We start from the raw sequence: 19,378 nt of genomic DNA, 5'->3' as shown, positions 1-19,378 counted from the left end.
AGAGAGACGCATGTACGAAGGTTGATTTGGCAGCATGGCTAGAGGTAAACGACGATACCAGCTCCACCCTGAACCGACTTCATGCTCTGAACAAACTACAATTGGTTCATGGATAGAGAAATACAATATCCGTCAGGGTTTATTTATTGACAAAAATCACACAGGTCATTGACATATACAAGTCACATAAAAGAGGTGGTTGATTGTATATGTGTTTGTGAAGATGTAGTGTAGTGTGAATGACATCGGAATGTGAGTGTATGTAGTAAACAATATGTATGAGTTAACAATAGGAGGACGAGGACAGACAGTAGAAGATAAACGAGTAACAAGAGAAGTTAACATTGATGATGCAACACGGACAACAGGGAGACGAGACAGCGACAATGAAAATACATAGACGGCACAGGAGACACAAGACGAGGGGAGACTAAAACATTGCACACGAATACACTTAATGAGTCTGTGCTGCAGCGCCCCATTTTCTTGGGTCACCGGGGAAGCAGAGCACACGGCTTTCAGAGGTGGCTACTACACGACTAGACTAACGAGTTTGAAGCGCACACGGTATTAGGTCTGTGAATCTATAACAGCTTATATACACACGTACATCATCATCATCATCTTTTTTCCTCTTCCTTTCCTTCTTTTTCTTCTCTCCTCGACTACCACCATCGCCTCCTCCTCCTCTCCTCACCCCTTCCCCCCGTATGTGTGTGTTATTATTATTATTGTTATTATTATTATTATTATTACCATCATTACACACACACACACACACACACACACACACACACACACTATCATCATTATCATTAATTTTCATTATCATCTTTGTTATTATTATTATTATTATTATTATTATTATTATTATTATCATCATCATCATTGTTATTACTATTACTATTTCCAGCACTATAAGTATCATTCTTGTCATAATCATTATTATTACTTTCATTATTATCATTATTATTTTTGTTATTATTATTTTTGTTGTTATTATTATTATTATTATTATTATTATTATTATTATTATTATTATTATTATTATTATTATTATTATTATTATTATTATTATTATTATTATTATTATTATTATTATTATTATTATTATTATTATTATTATTATTATCAATGTTATTATTATTATTATTATTATTATTATTATTATTATTATTATTATTATTATTATTATTGTTATTATTATAATTATTATCAATGTTATTATTATTATTATTATTATTATTATTATTATTATTATTATTATTATCATTATTATTATTATTATTATTATTATTATTATTATTATTATTATTATTATTATTATTATTATTATTATTATTATTGTTATTATTATTATTATTATTATTATTATCATTATTATTATTGCCTTACAAATGCACACATACATAATTATCATATGATCATTATTTTTTTTAAATTACCACACACACACACGCACACGCACACGCACATACGCAAGTGCATGGGCTTTTGCGCTTGAATGATAAGTTTTCCTAATTATATGTTTTTCTCTTGACAGCGATTGAAAACTATGGGTCGTCGGCAAAAGTTTCCTGGCACTGGACACTTTTGCATCACAAGCAAAGTTGCGCTAAGTACTATATTCCTGATTGTGATTACCTCTACGAGCCGAAGTCAGGCTCCCAACTCCACTCAAAACCCTTACTTGATCACCTGAAGAGAAAACATTCAGAACAGTATAAAGGGTCTATTACACTGGGCAAATTTTCCGTGGATCTTCAGTCACACCACGATTTCCGCTGGCGTGGTTCTCATTTGTTTCTTGTTATTGTTGCTGCTGATGATGGTGAGTAATACCGTCGTCCTTCGGTGAAATCTACCGTAGCTTTGGAAGATCGTGGACACGTCAGAAAACCACGGAAATATGAGAACCACGCCAGCGGAAATCGTGGTTTGACTGAAGATCCACCGAAAATTTCCCCAGTGTAATAGTCCCTTAATATACTGTTCTGGATGTTTTCTCTTCAGGTGATCAAGTAGAGGTTTTGAGAATTCTTCAAAAAGAAAGAATGAACTCATTTCAAGTTACTTCCCAACCTCAAGTGACTCGAGTTCTAAGCGCCTGAAACGTGAAGTGTTCGAAATTCAGATGAACAAAGAAATGGTTCATGAATGTGCGGTGGAAGCAGTGACAGTGAATGGTTTACCTTTGTCTGTATTTGAAAATTCTGGAATTTCAAAATTAATGTCACCTATTTTCAGTAAATTAGGAATATCTCTGAATCAGAAGGCCACTCGTTTGCTGGTTTTAGAAGCTTGTGATAAAATAATTCTAGATTTAAAAAACGAGTTCCTTGACCGTATGGTTTGTGTTAAAACTGATCTCTGGTCTCGTCGCTGGCGTCATTTTCTTGGTGTGAACCTTCAAACTCTCATCAACGGAAACCTGAGGGTGGTCACGGCTGCAGTGAAGATGACAGAGAGGGCAACTTGTGCCGAGATTCGTGACACCCTGGTTTCTTGTTTGAAAAAATTGGGTATCCGGGAGCAACAGATTAACACCCTGACCACTGATAACGGTTCAAATGTTGTTAAGGCAGGTAAACTCATGCTAGAAGATGCTCAAACAGAAGATGACGTAAGTGATAGTAAAATTGATCCTCCCCCAAGTTGCAGATTAAGTGAACTCAATAGCGTTACAGTGGCAGCAAAAAGTGTTACACCTATACGATGTGCTGTCCATACACTACAACTTTGTGTGCTTTGTGGCTGAATGGTTAGTGTGACGGCCCCGCATTCAGGAGCTCCAGGAGGGACGCGGGTTCGAATCCTGGCCGCCGCACAGCTGAGGTTTTTCAGTCACCGCCGAGTGGCCTAAGACTACCCACATGCTAGCCTGAAGACCACCCATCAACCTGGGCTCTAGATACCTCTCCAAAGAGAGGCTCAAAGATGAGTTCCGGGGGGCCAGCATGTGCCAACACAAGCTGGCGCCACTATAAACACTCGCCTGCGCCAGAACGGGCTGGGCCAACACCATCAGGCCCCACCGGGAAGAAGCCTTGGGCCGACCATCAGGATCCACCGGGAAGAAGCCTACCAGCGCAATAGGCCGCGACGTAAAAAAATAAATAAATAAATAAAAAAAAAAAGGCAAAATTACCAAAAAGGAACATATAAAGAAACTGCTAACTAACGTTCGCAAAGTAGTGAACAAGACTCACACACAAAACATTCGATTGATGTTTCGTCATGGTGGTGTAGCACTTCCAAAACTCGATTGCGAAACTCGTTGGGGATCAATCTATGATATGCTACAGAGTGTAGTGGACAGTAAATCATTATTACTTCAAATCGCCCTTGCTAATGAATCACTCTTGCTGGGAGATGAGGAATGGGCTTCTATCAATAACTTGCTTTTTAGCTGAAACCCCTTCACAACATTACTATTGCACTTCAGCTGAGAAACCTAACGGCTGGGGAGTTTCTGTGCGAATGGCTGAAATGCAAAGTCAAACTGTTCAAAGCTGGAGGTGGAACTATTTCAGATGCATTCCTTCTAGCCATGGAAGACCGAGAAGGGGAATCTCCTCTGCAACTTTGCTTTTCTCTCAGCCGTTTGTTTATATGGACCCTCGTTTGCAGTGTCTGCTGAAGGAACCACAGAAAGTAATTGCTAAAATACATCTAACCAAACTGTGCAAAAGAGTGCTGTAAGTCAAAATGGATATAGGGAAATGAACCAAGAAAATGTGCTTGAATCGAGTGTTGAGGGGGATCCCGAGGCTGAGAGTGATGACAGCATAATAGATAACTTGTTGCATCAGGGTGATAACTCAGCTCGGGCCAAAGCAGCCACTAATATGCATGAAGGTTCTCTAGTTGTTGAGAGCTTCGACAACACTCCACGGGAGAAGTGAGAATATTTTTCATCGGTGTCGCTGTCATCCTCACTCTGAACTAAAAAAAATTGCTGAAGTGGCAGTCGGGCTTCCTGTGACGCAAGCCAGCGTCGAAAGGACCTTCTCGTGCGTGCGCTTCATATTGAATGAGCGACGTCTAAGTCTAAAGGCAGACATAATTGATGCAATAATGTTGCTGCGTTGCAACACATAATGCATCTGTAAATAGGAGATGTAATTGTATTTTTAAAGTAATATAATTTTCCTAGTTTATTAATATTCATTGTATATTGAATGCAGTGAAATATAACCTGTTAAAGAAATAAAATAGTGTGTATACTGTACTATATATGTGTATGATCGGTAATATCAGCATTAAGTATGTATGGTACGAAATTAGGTACGAAATTACGGTACGAGTGTGATTTACTGGTACGGTACCAAATGAGGAACTTATTAAAAGGCACGCCCCACCAGAAGTCTCTACTCCATGGCAGTCGACCACCTGAGATTATCCCTGAAAATATCTCTTAATTACCGTAAATCCCCTGCGTTCTTTCTTGGCAAACTATAATACACATCAATACAGAAACTGATATTGTTTGTATAAAAAATGTAGTGGATATGTTTCTTTCTCTACACACGACGAAAATAACGACGATATGACGGTACTTGACAACTCGGGTGGAAAAAAAACACGTCCTTGCATGAAAGTAATGCAAATTCAAGCAGAAAAAGGCTTCCAATATATTCCTGCTTGCATTGCTGCATTTCCCGAGTACCTGCATTGGGTGTCTGTGTCTCTCGACGAAAATTTGGCCAAGAACAATTTGAGGGCGTGCATGGCTTCTGACGAGAGTCCTATAACCTGGAAAAAATGTGGTGTGCAAGAAATAGGGAATTGGAAGATTTGTAATGGACACTGCTTGTTTCTCGACGAAAATTTGGCCAAGAACAATTTGAGGGCGTGCATGGCTTCTGACGAGAGTCCTACAACCTGGAAAAAATGTGGTGTGCAAGAAATAGGGAATTGGAAGATTTGTAATGGACACTGCTTGTTTTGCGTTATTCTTTACCTCCCTTCTCCCTTTTTGTTTGCCTGCAACAATAAACTATCAATCAATCAATCAGGTTGTGCCGATATGAAGTCTGATTTTCTATGTAATTCTATGTAATCCTATGACTCTCCAACGGGCCACATGTACAGCAAGAGCAAGAGCAAGGATGGTGCTAGTTTTGTTTACATCAACGGTGCCAGATTGTCGTACTCAGCCTCTTATGTTTCCCGATTTCCCACCCAAAAACTGCCTCCTCGACCCCAATAGCTACCTTCATATATAGTTATCGTTAAAATGGTTAATTATTGGTGCTTTTGGCAACAGCTATGGCTCAGAAACCGGTAAATACGAGGCTCTGAGTACGATAGTCTGGGAAGGTTGTGTACATCAGCTGGCATGGCGGGCGGCGACTTCAAGAGGGGGTGACCAGCGTCTCCACCATCAGCCCCGCGTGAACAAGGTATGGAATTGCTATGCGCGATCTTATGGCAGGGGTTTTGATGTTAGGTTCACCAAGATGAGGCAAACGTTTGTGGTATGATAATATAGCTCCGATGTTTAAGGAGGAAGAGGAGGAGGAGGAGGAAACTTGGGTCGTATTTCAAGACATTTCGCCGCCCACGGTAAAGCCACAAACTTGGCCCATCACTGCTACATGGTAAAGCCACAAACTTGGCCCATCACTGCTACATGGTAAAGCCACAAACTTGGCCCGTCGCTGCTACATGGTAAAGCCACAAACTTGGCCCGTCGCTGCTACACGGTAAAGCCACAAACTTGGCCCATCACTGCTACATGGTAAAGCCACAAACTTGGCCCGTCGCTGCTACACGGTAAAGCCACAAACTTGGCCCATCGCTGCTACACGGTAAAGCCACAAACTTGGCCCATCGCTGCTACACGGTAAAGCCACAAACTTGGCCCGTCGCTGCTACATGGTAAAGCCACAAACTTGGCCCATCACTGCTACATGGTAAAGCCACAAACTTGGCCCGTCGCTGCTACACGGTAAAGCCACAAACTTGGCCCATCGCTGCTACACGGTAAAGCCACAAACTTGGCCCGTCGCTGCTACACGGTAAAGCCACAAATCTGGCCCATCGCTGCTACACGGTAAAGCCACAAATCTGGCCCATCGCTGCTACACGGTAAAGCCACAAACTTGGCCCGTCGCTGCTACACGGTAAAGCCACAAATCTGGCCCTACGCTGCTACGGTAAAGCCACAAATCTGGCCCATCGCTGCTACTAGCTAAAGACACATATCTGGCCCGTCGCTGCTACTATGTAAAGCCACATATCTTGCACGTCGCTGCTACACGGTAAAGCCACAAATCTGGCCCGTCGCTGCTACACGGTAAAGCCACAAATCTGGCCCATCGCTGCTACACGGTAAAGCCACAAATCTGGCCCATCGCTGCTACACGGTAAAGCCACAAATCTGGCCCGTCGCTGCTACACGGTAAGGCCACAAATTTGCCCCGTCACTGCTACACGGCAAAGCCACAAAATTGCCCCGTCGCTGCTACACGGTAAAGCCACAAATTTGGCCCATCGCTGCTACACGGTAAAGCCACAAATCTGGCCCTTCGCTGCTACACGGTAAAGCCACAAACTTGGCCCGTCGCTGCCACACGGTAAAGCCACAAATCTGGCCCATCGCTGCTACACGGTAAAGCCACAAACTTGCCCCGTCGCTGCCACACGGTAAAGCCACAAATCTGGCCCATCGCTGCTACACGGTAAAGCCACAAACTTGCCCCGTCGCTGCCACACGGTAAAGCCACAAATCTGGCCCGTCGCTGCTACACGGTAAAGCCACAAACCACAAACTTGCCCGTCGCTGCCACATGGTAAAGCCACAAATCTGGCCCATCGCTGCTACATGGTAAAGCCACAAACTTGCCCCGTCGCTGCCACACGGTAAAGCCACAAATTTGGCCCGTCACTGCTACACGGTAAAGCCACAAATTTGGCCCGTCGCTGCTACACGGTATAGCCACAAATTTGGCCCGTCACTGCTACACGGCAAAGCCACAAATTTGGCCCGTCACTGCTACACGGTAAAGCCACAAATTTGGCCCGTCGCTGCTACACGGTAAAGCCACAAATTTGGCCCGTCGCTGCTACACGGTAAAGTCACTAATCTGCCCCATCGCTGCTACACGGTAAAGCCACAAATCTGGCCCATCGCAGCTACACGGTAAAGCCACAAATCTGGCCCGTCGCTGCTACACGGTAAAGCCACAAATCTGGCCCGTCGCTGCTACGCGGTAAAGCCACAAATCTGGCCTGTCGCTGCTACACAGTAATGCCACAAATCTGGCCCGTCGCTGCTACACGGTAAAGCCACAAATCTGGCCCGTCGCTGCTACGCGGTAAAGCCACAAATCTGGCCCGTCGCTGCTACACAGTAATGCCACAAATCTGGCCCGTCGCTGCTACGCGGTAAAGACACAAATTTGGCCCGTCGCTGCTACATGGTATAGCCACAAATTTGGCCCGTCGCTGCTACACAGTAAAGCCACAAATTTGGCCCGTCGCTGCTACATGGTATACATGGTATAGCCACAAACTTGGCCCGTCGCTGCTACACGCTATAGCCACAAACTTGGCCCGTCGCTGCTACACGGTATAGCCACAAACTTGGCCCGTCGCTGCTACACGGTAAAGCCACAAACTTGGCCCGTCGCTGCTACACGGTAAAGCCACAAACTTGGCCCGTCGCTGCTACACGGTAAAGCCACAAACTTGGCCCGTCGCTGCTACACGGTAAAGCCACAAACTTGGCCCGTCGCTGCTACACGGTAAAGCCACAAACTTGGCCCGTCGCTGCTACACGGTAAAGCCACAAACTTGGCCCGTCGCTGCTACACGGTAAAGCCACAAACTTGGCCCGTCGCTGCTACACGGTAAAGCCACAAACTTGGCCCGTCGCTGCTACACGGTAAAGCCACAAACTTGGCCCGTCGCTGCTACACGGTAAAGCCACAAATCTGGCCCGTCGCTGCTACCGGGTTAAATAAGTCACTATTTTCTATGATACTGTGATCACTTGCTGAGCCACCATATGCTGGTGATATGAAGGAAATGAGACCACCTGGTGATGCCCCAACTACTACCTTCACTGTATTCCTATTCTTATAATGTGAAAAGGTTGCTTGCTGTGCCAGAGGTACCTTGGGCTGTTTGATGGGGGATTCAGTTCCATCAACAATAACTCTTGTGTTTGGGAACTTATCTGCAAAGTCATGTGGAGTATAGAATCTTACTAAGCCCCTATCTGGCCACTAATTTATTTCACCTCACTGCAATGACATGAACCAGCTCCAGGTAATGAATATGTTGTAGACATCTGCTTCATGAACATTGAACAATTCTCTAATTCAGAGTTTCCTTTATTTTGCCTCAATTTCATTAAAACCAATAAAAATTGTTCGGGAATCTCGGGAAAATGTACGGGTCCATTGAAGTACTGTAAGCGGTAAGCTGCTGGTAGAAGGGTGGAGAGAACAAGGTTATATTTCTCAAAGCACTCAAGCCCAGTGTGACAGTGTTAACTTTTGGGGTTATTCCTGAAATGTTGTACAGTATAGAATGGCTGCTTATGGGTTTGACTGCATTCATGTCTGATTTTGAAGACTCACACGCTTCTGTTTGGTTTCAGTACAGATATTCTTAGGCAGTTCACATTCCATAACTTCCTCTGCAGCAATTTCTGGCAAAATAAGAGGCTCATCTCTGCTGGCGTGAGTCTCTGTGCACGTACACCTCACGTGCCTCTCTTTCCTGGCCACTGCTGCCAAGGATAACTTCTTGGTCCACTTGAAATGTGTTGGCACAGTTGTTTCCTTTGTTTTCTTTCTCTCAGAAGGTGTGTCTGCAAATGATAAGGGTGTTGTGTTGCTAAAACAGCAGTTGTGCAGGGTATCTGACTGAATAAAACTATTACACTGCATCTTGCCACACCTTCTGTCCCAGATAGAAATAATGTGAAAGCCACATTAGCGCCCATCTCCAACCTAAGCAAAGCTATGATTATTTTGGTGGGTTAACCCGGTAGCAGCGACGGGCCAAATTTGTGGCTTTACCGTGTAGCAGCGACGGGCCAAATTTGTGGCTTTACCATGTAGCAGCGACGGGCCAGATTTGTGGCTTTACCGTGTAGCAGCGACAGGCCAAATTTGTGGCTTTACCATGTAGCAGCGACGGGCCAGATTTGTGGCTTTACCGTGTAGCAGCGACGGGCCAAATTTGTGGCTTTACCATGTAGCAGCGACGGTCCAAATTTGTGGCTTTACCGTGTAGCAGCGACGGGCCAAATTTGTGGCTTTACCGTGTAGCAGCGACGGGCCAAATTTGTGGCTTTACCGTGTAGCAGCGACAGGCCAAATTTGTGGCTTTACCGTGTAGCAGCGACAGGACAAATTGTGGCTTTACCGTGTAGCAGCGACGGGCCAAATTTGTGGCTTTACCGTGTAGCAGCGATGGGCCAAATTTGTGGCTTTACCGTGTAGCAGCGACGGGCCAAATTTGTGGCTTTACCATGTAGCAGTGACGGGCCAAATTTGTGGCTTTACTGTGTAGCAGTGACGGGCCAAATTTGTGGCTTTACCATGTAGCAGTGACGGGCCAAATTTGTGGCTTTACCGTGTAGCAGTGACGGGCCAAATTTGTGGCTTTACCGTGTAGCAGCTACAGGCTAAATTTGTGGCTTTACCATGTAGCAGCGACGGGCCAAATTTGTGGCTTTACCGTGTAGCAGCAACAGGCTAAATTTGTGGCTTTACCATGTAGTAGCGATGGGCCAAATTTGTGGCTTTACCATGTAGCAGCGACGGGCCAAATTTGTGGCTTTACCATGTAGTAGCGATGGGCTAAATTTGTGGCTTTACCGTGTAGGAGCGACAGGCCAAATTTGTGCCATGATTTTAACCCCTCAAAATAGATGATACATAAACTGATCACAAATACTTTGATATATATTATGAAATGGTTTGTGTGAGGGGTGATTTTTTCTCATTTTTCTCGCTTGGAGGGACCATTAAGAAACATGATCCCCGCTGCTACCGGGTTAAGCTGTGCTGGGTTAGGGTAAGAGTAATGGGTAAGAGTAATGCAGTACACTTGCTATATCTATCAATAGCTCTGACACCTCGCTCCCTCCAGGAACGTTCCCCCAGGGGGTGGCCACAGCAAACGAGTCTCCACCTCTCCCTATCCCAGCATTCCCTCCTTGCTTGTTCAAGCACTCCCCTTCCACTCATACCTCTCTCTCTCAAGTAGGGTAGGCGGTGGCTGAATGGATAGCAAGACGGTCCCGCGTTCAGGAGGACGCGAGTTCAATCCCCGCCCGGTGCCACCAAGCTGGGATTTTTCAGCTGCTGCCGAGTAGCTTAAAACTACCCACATGCTGGTCAGAAGACCACCTATCAACCCGGACTCTAGATTCTAGGATTAAAGATGAGCTCCGGGAGGGCAGCATGAGCCAATGCAAGATGGCGCCACTATAAACACTTGCCTGTGCCATAACGGGCTGGGCCAACCATCAGGACTCACCGGGAAGAAGCCTTGGACCAACCATCAGGATCCACCGGGAAGAAGCTACCAGCACAATAGGCCACAACGTAAAAAAAAAAAAAGAAAAAAAAAGTACTCCCCCACCCTATCCTTCCACCTTACAAGTGGGCTTCCCCTCCCATTCAAACCACAAGACTCACTTCCATACACCTTCTTAAGAACATAAGAACATAAGAACGCAGGAGTCTGCAAGAGGCCGGTAGGCCTGTACGAGGCAGCTCCTTTGACCCTAAGCTCCCGTGTATCTAACCCCACCTAATATCGCTGTCCATGAATTTATCTAGTCTATTTTTGAATGTGACAATTGTATTGGCACTCACCACATGACTGCTAAGCCTATTCCACTCATCCACCACCCTGTTAGTAAACCAATTTTTGCCTATGTCCCTGTTGAATCTGAATTTATCCAGTTTAAACCCGTTACTTCGTGTCCTACCCGGTTCTCTTACCAACAAAACCTTACTCTTCACAAACTCCCCACTCCCCATCCTCTCAACATGGTCAAACCACTTCAATGTGCTTCTCTTTACCCACTCCATCACTCCACACTTCACTCCCTCTGCACACATGTACCCACGCCACACCTTCATTGCTCTCCCCCTCCCATCTAGTCACTCCACAGGCTCCTCTCAAATAGTTCATTTCCACAGCACGCTCTCTTGACTGCTGTGCCCTACTCCATGTCCACGTCTCTGACCCATATGTCAATGTTGGCAGGAGAATACTATTCCTCATGTCCCTCCTAACCTCCATGGACACATTCCTTCCTTTCATAATTCTTGTAAGAGATCCTATGACACTCCTGCCCTTTACAACCCTCTTATTTCTCCATCCATCTTTCCATGTTTGCATAACACTGTTCCTAAATACTTGAACTCTTTTACCACCTCCATCCTCTCTCCTTCATTCTTGCACCTATGTTTCCCACTTAAGCTTTCATTTTTCTCATGCAGCCATCCATAAATATATTGAACAGCCATTGTGACATCACTCAGCCCTGTTGCACTCCCACACCAATGTCAAAACCAGGGCTCCCACATGGGGGGGAAGTGTACTACTCTCTCGGGGCATGGCAGTTTGGGGGGCCCGTGACAGCAGCTTGTTAAATTATTTCAATGGCACAAGGCTCCCTCCCAGGAGGAAGAGTGTAACTGGAGGGGCTCAGGCTTAACACAAGTAGCGGAGCCTGAAAGGGTGTTGCTTGTGCCCTGGTCAAAACTATCACTCAACTCTCCGTTCACTTTCACACATGGATTTGGTCTTCTATAAAAAGTCTTTATTCCTTCCAGCAGCTGCCCTCCCACGCCGCATATTTGCAAAACTCTCCAAAGAGCATCCCTGTCTACCCTGTCATAGGCTTTTTCCAGGTCCATGAAGGCTGCATACAGTTTCTTACCTTTCCTCTTACCCTTTCCTTTCCTACTTTTCCTAGGGGCTTCATGGTGCAGTGGTTAGCACACTTCACTCACAACCGAGAGCCTGGGTTCGATTCCCGGGCAGAGTGGAAAATTTGGGTGGCTTTTCCGATACCCTACTCCCCTGTCCACCCAGCAGTGAATGGGTACCAGGTATTAATCGGGGGTTGTGTCCCGTCTCCTGGGGTCTGTTCCCTTTTCCAATAATTCCTTCCCCTTCTGTCTCTCTCCGGCATATAACCACAGATGTTGCGCCGACTAAACCAAACTTTTCTGAAGGATTCCATTTGTCGCGCTTTTTTGCTGCCATCCATGCCTTCCTTATGTGGGCATGGTTTGGAAAGCGATGACCAACCCTGTTGTTGCAGAGAGGCACACAGCAATGGGAGCCTACAGGTGACATGATGCTGCTGGCTTCCTCTTCTTCCTCTGACCCAGTTCGTGTGCCTGCAACAGTAACAATAACAATAGATGAACTCTTTCATGCTTCCATATCCTCTACCGTTCCAACATCCACTTGGCTCTGCTTCTAGAACCCAAACGTCTTCAATTCATGTCTTCTATTTACTGTTCAGCATCATCCCAAATACTTGTGCCATGATGTTAACCACTGCTTCATCTGTATACTGCTATATCTTCCTTAGGTTTCTCTCCTTTGCGGATAAATGTTACCCTACTTCTTCAGTTTTGTGGCACGTCTTCCTACATAAAACAAGCCCCCCAAAAACACCCAAAATGCCTCATAATAACCTAAAGTACCCCAATGCACCACAAAGAATTGAAAATGTCTTCTTACCCCAATGAATAGCAAATACAGCACTTGTCTTTTTACCCCAAAGTACCACAGAGGACCCACAGTATCCCTCAAAATACTGTATTATTATGGCAGAAGACAATTAAGGTTTCTGCAATAAATGTACCTAAAATACATGTCTAATAACACATATATTACGCATCCTGCTAGGGGCTTGGTGGTGCAGTGGTTAGCACACTCAGCTCACAACCAAGAGAGTGAGCCTTGTATTCCCTACGAGCCCACCCAGTCTCATCCATTTTCCACAACCTCACCTTGTACCTCAGCACAGCCTTTCCTCTTCTTTCATCAAAGGTGCTCCACCCAGCCTCGCCCCTCACTGCTTCTACAGCCACATACCTTTTTTTTTTTTTTTTTTTTTTTTACATCTTTGCCTATGGCGCTGGTAGGCCTTCGTAGTGGGACCTGATAGTCGGCCCCAGCCCGTTGTGGCGCAGGCAATTGTTTATAGTGGCGCCATCTTCTCTTGGCTCATGCTGCCCCCCGGAACTCCTTGATTCACTTGGACGGTTTCCTCTAGAGTCCGGGTTGATGGGTGGTCTTCAGGACAGCATGTGGGTAGTTTTAAGCCACTCGGCGGTGACTGAAAAATCCCAGGTGGTAGCGTGGGGATTCGAACCCGCATCGTCCATCACGCGGTGAATGTGGAGCCCGCACGCTACCACTCAGCCACCGCCTACCCAAATTTGCTCTCAAAGCCAGTCTTCCTACTCTATTCTGCACCACCTCTAGCTTATCCAACTCCTTTGCTGTCCACCTCATACATTCAAGCCCATACATGAGGCTTGGTACAGCTATACGTCTTCCCTCACTGCCTCACCTCCCTCTGTCACTTAGCGGGAGCTTCTTCGCGTGCTGCCTCTCCCCGCGTCCATTACATAGCTCATAGTTCATTGCTCCTCCACCGTCCTTTCAGTCTAATTGTTTCTGCCTTCTACGTTAGTTATTCACTCCTATGGTGTATCTGAAATCTATTGTACTTTAAAAGCAAAGCCAAAAGTCACACGCCATATACACACCGTTGATGTTGCTTAGGGCTGCGAGGATTGGCCGGTGTTGTTGCAGCGAGGACTCCTCTACGATTTTGCTGGAGGTTATTGATCATCTTAATGTGATAATGCACAGGAAGAATGGTTGACCAACTTGCAAAAAAAAAAAAGAAGGAAAATAATACTCTCCCGATGCGCACAACCGCTCTGACTAAGGTCCACACCCTTGCACCTAACTGTCTGCCTTTCCCTCCCCCGCTTCTCTCTCTCTCTCTCTCTCTCTCTCTCTCTCTCTCTCTCTCTCTCTCTCTCTCTCTCTCTCTCTCTCTCCGAGTGTTGCCATATGTGCTCTGTGTATTTAACCCGGTAGCAGCGACGGGCCACATTTGTGGCTTTGCCGTGTAGCAGCGACGGGCCACATTTGTGGCTTTGCCGTGTAGCAGCGACGGGCCACATTTGTGGCTTTGCCGTGTAGCAGCGACGGGCCAGATTTGTGGCTTTGCCGTGTAGCAGCGATGGGCCAAATTTGTGGCTTTGCCGTGTAGCAGCGACGGGCCAAATTTGTGGCTTTAGCAGCGACAGGCCAAATTGTGGCTTTGCCGTGTAGCAGCGATGGGCCAAATTTGTGGCTTTGCCGTGTAGCAGCGATGGGCCAAATTTGTGGCTTTGCCGTGTAGCAGCGACGGGCCAGATTTGTGGCTTTGCCGTGTAGCAGCGATGGGCCAAATTTGTGGCTTTGCCGTGTAGCAGCGACGGGCCAGATTTGTGGCTTTGCCGTGTAGCAGCGACGGGCCAAATTTGTGGCTTTACCGTGTAGCAGCGACAGGCCAAATTTGTGGCTTTACCGTGTAGCAGCGACAGTCCAAATTTGTGGCTTTACCGTGTAGCAGCGACGGGCCAAATTTGTGCCATGATATAACCCCCCAAAAATAGATGACACATAATCTGATCACAAATGCTTTGATATATATTATGAAATGGTTTGTGTGAGGGGTGATTTTTCTCATTTTTCTCACTTGGAGGGACCATTAAGAAACATGATCCCCGCTGCTACCGGGTTAAAGAAGATTTCCATCAGGTTTTTGAAAAGTAGATTTTTTTTACCCAAACTCCTTAAGTCCTTAAGTCCAAAGGGTTTCACCTCCTCGTGTAGTGCCTCAAGAGCCATCACCAAAACCTTGTGACTGCAAAGATTATTGTATAACCCGGTAGCAGCGGGGATCATGTTTCTTAATGGTCCCTTTAAGCGAGAAAAATGAGAAAAAATCACCCCTCACACAAACCATTTCATAATATATAGCAAAGAATTTGTGATCAGATTATGTATCATCTATTTTGGGGAGTTTATATCATGGCACAAATTTGGCCCGTCGCTGCTACCGGGATAATTGGCAATGTCAGTGTCCTTGGTATTGCAAACAGGTGCTCCACAGTGACTGATCCACAACTCTGTCTAATACTTAGCGCATGCAAGTGTTGACAAGAGATGGGGCAAGGACACAGCCGTGACTCACTCCTTTGTTCACACTTCAACTTCCCAGGAAGGATGCTGGACAAGTCCCTCCCCCAAACACTTAACAGCACTCATTCCCAAAGTGCAGGCCAGTCAATTGACCAACAATCCTTGCAGAAATTATAGAGTCACAGGAGAGCCCAGCGTGCCAAATGATGCACTCAATCCAATGCCTTATTGGGACCAAAATAGACTGCCTGTTAAAGCTTGCATTGGTGCTCCACCATTACGTGAAGTGCTAAGATATTGTCAGCTGTCAACTTACCTGGCAAGAACCTAGACTGCTCAAGTCTTTGCAGTTTCAGCAGCTTGTTGCAAGCACTGTGCCTGACACACTGAGCAGGGTAATACTGCGGTGCTTGCTTTAGTCCTAACTGTTTCCGTGTCCTTTCCAGATGGGAGTGACCAGCCCCCCCTTCCAGTCAGGAGGAAGGGTACCAGACTGCCAACCGTAAGTCAAGACCACATCAAGACCATGACCTTGTCTCCAGCTATGAGCAGTTGGACACTGCTTGCTTAGAGGGTTTGCCATGCAGAGCTGCTCAAAGTACTCAGCCCAAAGAGCCCTCTACCCATTAACCTGGTAGCAGTGACGGGCCAAATTTGTGCCATGATATAAACCCCCCAAAATAGATGATACATAATCAGATCACAAATGCTTTGATATATATTGTGAAATGGTTTGTGTGAGGGGTGATTTTTTCTCATTTTTCTCGCTTGGAGGGACCATTAAGAAACATGATCCCCGCTGCTACCGGGTTAACGTTTGACATGAGGCAGCCAGCCAGCCATCTGCTGTTAGAATAGAGTTCACCTGAGAGGGAGGCTTGGAGCAGAGCTTTTTCAGGGTTTGGTAAGTTGGTTGGAGGTCACTTGCACTGAAATGGCCTTTAACATCCTCAGCAAGACTCCTCACATATCTCTCTTGTCTTTCCTTAAGAGAGCTCTAGTTTAATGCAGCAAAGCCCTATATTGGTCCTGTTCCCAGTAAGCCCGTCAGTGTGACTCTTCTCAATATTCTCCAGCATCTCCTCAGAAGCAAAACCAGTTATCAGTCTTGGGCACTCTGCAATGCACTCCTTTGAAGCTTGAAGAGTTTCACGTTTGAAGGTTATCTCAGAGTTCTAGAGGGTCTTCAAAGGTTCTGAGCTCACTAAACTGATTTTAGAGTGTGACTGCATACTCCTGAACTCTGCCAAATCTTTCGGTCTCTTGAGATGAAGCAAAATGTTTACATCTCACAATTCTTGACTTGACATCAGCGTTACCAAATTATCGTACTCAGACACTCAGCACGTCGTATTTTCCGGTTTCTAAGTCACAGCTATCACAAACAAACGCCAATAAGTAATGCTTTTAACGATAACTTTAACTGGAATTTCGTTACCTGTGTGTGTAGGAAAGTTTTGGGCCCTGGAACTTATAAATGCAATGTTTTGAGTTCGATAATTTGGCAACACTGTTTGGCATGAAGCTTGAGTATTGCAACAACAAGCAAAGAACTCTGCACTAAAGAAAATCCTGTATTTCTGAATGTTCCTCCAACAAGTGAATATAAGGATGTCGTCAATCTCCGTAGCTACCCCTACAGCATTGCTATTTGAAGTCTAGCAGTGTAGCTCTGTTCTTTTATCCAAACCCTGCAATGGACATGTTTCCGGTCAACATATTTATTTCAAATTCTGTCTCTATGGATAAAATAGGCCCTAAATTCAGCTTTGGTAATATTTTTTCTTCATGTAAAATAGTAAATGTGGTGCTCCACCATTACGTGAAGTGCTAAGATATTGTCAGCTGTCAACTTACCTGGCAAGAACCTAGACTGCTCAAGTCTTTGCAGTTTCAGCAGCTTGTTGCAAGCTCTGTGCCTGACACACTGAGCAGGGTAATACTGCGGTGTTTGCTTTAGTCCTAACTGTTTCCATGTCCTTTCCAGATGGGAGTGACCAGCCCCCCCTTCCAGTCAGGAGGAAGGGTACCACATTGCCAACCGTAAGTCAAGACCACATCAAGACCATGACCTTGTCTCCAGCTATGAGCAGTTGGACACTGCTCGCTTAGAGGGTTTGCCATGCAGAGCTGCTCAAAGTAGGTACTCAGCCCAAATGGATTAAAGTTGAGGAAAAATCACGTGACTTGGAAGCAGGTGCTGATTGGTCGTGACATCACGATGCAGTTGGGAGGCCGCCAACTTTGTGTTTCTCTGAGATTTTGTGTTGTGGTGTATGTTTCTTGTGGCTAGCAATGTCTGGAGACATAACCCGCAGTCGTTGGTGATTCGTGCCAATGTGCAAGAGATTATATATACGGACAAAAGTACTTCACGGAAGATATTTCTGTCCTTATTCATCTTCAGGCGTTGATTCTCTCTCTCTGACGTTCCAGAGCCATTGTTTTCTCTAGGTTAGGCTAGGTAAGTTTCCATAATACCAATATAAACTCAACCTTGATTATTCTCCTTAGTTCCCCCTCGGACTAACTTTTAATCGCGAACTCAACTATTTTCTGCAGAGCAGAGGCGAATAGGTTGATGTCACTCCCATTTTAATAATATAACATAATTCCAACTCTCTTAAGGTGTTCAGTAAGCATCTATAACATACCTGTTAGGTGCAGTTTGGAGCTGGAGTGGCCATAGCTGATGAAAAAAACAATGGACACAACACTGGTACTGTCGTCTGCTGTGCTCCGCTGCAGCCTGATGACGTCACGAGCTAATGGTGGCTTCTCCCCGTAAAATGAGAAGAATTTGAGATATCTCTCCAATATCCAGTCAACTAGCGATTTATAGGACGTAATATGTGCACTGTGTTATCATTGGTACGTGGCACAATGCATTTCTAGGCTTTTCTCAGAATCAGAAACATGTCCATTGTCAACCTCCTATATCTTGCAAAAGTCAGGAGAGCTGTTAGTATTCCTGGCATCAGTACCTCGGGGACCAAAACATAACCTTTAGCCAATACCCTCAGTGCTAGTAGTAGCATTAACCCGGTAGCAGTGATGGGCCAAATTTGTGGCTTTACCGTGTAGCAGCGACAGGCCAAACTTGTGCCATGATTTAAACCCCCCAAAACAGATGATACATAATCTGATCACAAATGCTTTAATATGTATTATGAAATGGTTTGTGTGAGGGGTGATTTTTTTCTCATTTTTCTCACTTGGAGGGACCATTAAGAAACATCATCCCCGCTGCTACCAGGTTAAAGTTGCCGAAGACTGTCCTGAGGGGGGTACTGGTCTCACACAGACTCAAATTTGGTATAGAACACCTTCTTTTAACCCAGTAGCAGCGGGGATCATGTTTCTTAATGGTTCCTCCAAGCGAGAAAAATGAGAAAAAATCACCCCTCACACAAACCATTTAATAATATATATCAAAGCATTTGTGATCAGATTATGTATCATCTATTTTTGGGGGTTTATATCAGGGCACAAATTTGGCCCGTCGCTGCTACACGGCAAAGCCACAAATTTGGCCCATCGCTGCTATCGGGTTAAATTAAGTGTGACATATATCTCAGTAAGAGCATACATAAAAATTCAGGGTGTGCTTCAACCTCAATTGTGTTATACAGTCATCAAATGGAGTAACCTCAATCACAAATGGCTGTAGTTAATTGGAGATACCTCTTTAACTCATCCGCTGCGATTGGCACGGATTTGGCTTTCCCTGGTAGCCTGGTAACATATACTCCCAGGTCTTTCTCTGCCTCTGTGGTGGATAGTGGAGTGTTTCCCATGTGGTATTGGTGCTCCAGGTCTTTCTCTGCCTCTGTGGTGGATAGTGGAGTGTTTCCCATGTGGTATTGGTGTGCTGGATATCCCTTCACTGGTAGCCTGGTAACATATACTCCCAGGTCTTTCTCTGCCTCTGTGGTGGATAGTGGAGTGTTTCCCATGTGGTATTGGTGTGCTGGATATCCCCTCCCAAGGTGCAGGACTTTACATTTTTCTTCATTGAATAGTATCAGCCACTTTTTGTTCCGTTCCTGTAGCTTGGTGATGCCTGACTGTAGGAAATCCGCAGTCAAGAGGTTAGGGGCCAGTTCAACAGTCCAACACAGAGTCATGACTATGGCGAAAAAAATCGTATCAAAAACAAATAAAACAAAATGCC

The 19,378-nt window shown here is 45.2% G+C and overlaps 1 long non-coding RNA gene across 1 annotated transcript; it reads left to right on the top strand.

The window, feature by feature from the left end:
- Nucleotides 1-5,278: 5,278 nt before the first annotated feature.
- Nucleotides 5,279-17,519, top strand: LOC126989003 (uncharacterized). Its single transcript, XR_007742733.1, has 3 exons — nt 5,279-5,405; nt 15,651-15,706; nt 17,192-17,519. It is a non-coding gene; the product is annotated as an uncharacterized LOC126989003 (long non-coding RNA).
- The last annotated feature ends 1,859 nt before the right edge of the window (nt 17,520-19,378 follow it).

Source organism: Eriocheir sinensis, chromosome 6, assembly GCF_024679095.1.
Source record: "Eriocheir sinensis breed Jianghai 21 chromosome 6, ASM2467909v1, whole genome shotgun sequence".
In the NCBI taxonomy this organism is placed as follows: domain Eukaryota; kingdom Metazoa; phylum Arthropoda; class Malacostraca; order Decapoda; family Varunidae; genus Eriocheir; species Eriocheir sinensis.
The sequence above is the reverse complement of the archived record's forward strand: the minus strand, read 5'-3'. Positions and strand labels throughout refer to the sequence as shown.